This window comes from Gavialis gangeticus, unplaced genomic scaffold, assembly GCF_001723915.1.
Source record: "Gavialis gangeticus isolate Ggan-Ray unplaced genomic scaffold, GavGan_comp1, whole genome shotgun sequence".
NCBI classification, from domain to species: Eukaryota; Metazoa; Chordata; order Crocodylia; family Gavialidae; genus Gavialis; species Gavialis gangeticus.
In genome coordinates this window covers 42,221,903-42,223,829 of record NW_017729034.1, presented here as the reverse complement: position 1 = coordinate 42,223,829, position 1,927 = coordinate 42,221,903, and the positions used below count along the sequence as shown (strand labels likewise).

Here is a 1,927-nt window from a genome sequence, read left to right as displayed (position 1 = left end):
TAAAAAAAAAAAAAAAAAAATAGATCACAGTGTCCACATCCTTCAAGAAAAATCAATATTAAAGAACCTGCTGCATGAGAACAGAATCTTTTTGAAGAATAGCACTGTTACTCCGCATGCTTTCCAGCATCCCACAGCTGGGGCCTTGAAAAACAAGGTGGTTGCACCTTGTTCTTTTGTTCTCTCATAGAACAAAATATACCAGACTTATTCTATTCTAACATTTTGCTTGTTGATACGGTATATTCATATGACCTTGTCCATCAACACATACTGTAGTACTGGGAAGAAGACTGTGCATGTTAAAGGAACAACTGTCAGCTCCAAGATATTTATATGAAGACTGGTCTTGGTAACCCAGATGCCTCAAGCATGAGGGAGGTGCTTTGTAGACACAGATGGATGGGAAGTTGTCAGGGTCTTTCTGGGAAGTTCTGGGAGTCCACTGCATACATGTAGACAGTCCTTCCATCAATCTAATGAAAACAACCTTCTGACAATCCTGACCAACATGTCCATCTTTTATCTCTCATAAGACACAAAAACTTCAACTATCCTTGCAAGGAGTGAAGGTGAAGTCTGGCAAACTGTCACACAAGTGCAGATAGCTACATGTCCCACGAGCTTGGAACAAAACCTTTGGATGGGTCTAAACAACAAGTGAGGCAGACTGACAAAGAATCTGTCATGTGGCACGTCAGCCTTTCCCAGTGGATGGACCCCTAAGTATGCTGTTTTGAGTAGGGGTTGAAAAAGGACTCTGCTCTGAGTTGAATGATCCCAAATCAGCCAGTCACTAAAAAAAATGGGTAAACAAATTCCTGAATTACTCAGATATGCAGCCAGGACCAGCTATGTAAAACCCTCACGACCGTACAGAAGCTTAAAGTATACCACTCTGTATTGGGAATAAGATACTCATTCCCAATACAGAGGTAATTTTTATGGATGAGACAACACAGTATGAAAATAAGTGTCTTGCAAGTTTGGAGCAATAGTTTCAAGCAGTAACTGGAAAAGGGCAAATACAGTGCCCAAGAAAGGGGAGAAGGAAGATGCTGTAAAGTGCAGACCAGTCAGTCTGACCCTGGATTCATCAAAAGCAAGTCATGCATGACCAACCTGATTTCCTTCTATGACAAGGTGAGAGCAGTGAATGCAACATACTTTGATTTTAGTAGGGCTTTTGACAGTCTCCCATTACATTATCATTGTTAAACTACAGAAACACAGACAAATGAAAAGTACAGTAGGGCGGATACATAACTAGCTAGATTGTTATAGTTTCATAGCTTCATAGTTTCTAGGGTCAGAAGGGACCTGAGCAGATCATTGAGTCCGACCCCCTGCCATGGCAGGAAAGTGTACTGGGGTCAAACGACCCCAGCAAGGTGTTCATCTAACCTCATCTTAAAGACCCCCAGGGTAGGAGCCAGCACCACTTCCCTTGGAAGTTGGTTCCAGATCCTAGCCGCCCTGACAGTGAAGTAGCACCTCCTGACGTCTAGCCTAAATCTACCCTCTGCCAGCTTGTGACCATTATTCCTGGTCACTCCTGGTAGTGCTCAGGGGAACAGGGACTCCCCCAATGCCTGCTGGTCCCCTCTGACTAGTTTGTAACAGGCCACTAGATCCCCCCTCAGCCTTCTCTTGTGGAGGCTGAACAGGTTCAGGTCCCGTAGCCTCTCCTCATAGGGCCTGCCCTGCTGCTCCCTGATCAAGCAAGTGGCCCTCCTCTGGACCCTCTCTATGTTGTCTACATCCCTCTTGAAGCACGGTGCCCAGAACTGGATGCAGTACTCCAACTGCGGCCTGACCAGTGTCGCATAGAGGGGGAGGATCACCTCCTTGAACCTCCTTGAGATGCATCTGTGGATGCTTGACAAGGTGAGGTTGGCCTTCTTAACTGCATCCCCACACTGGTCGG

General features: G+C 45.5%; 1 protein-coding gene across 1 annotated transcript in view; it reads right to left on the bottom strand.

Annotated features, from left to right (window-relative positions):
* ADSS (adenylosuccinate synthase) overlaps nt 1-1,927 on the bottom strand; it is a gene marked incomplete at its 5' end in the record, with an annotated part of 39,981 nt that overhangs the window by 2,285 nt on the left and 35,769 nt on the right. The window lies entirely within an intron of this gene.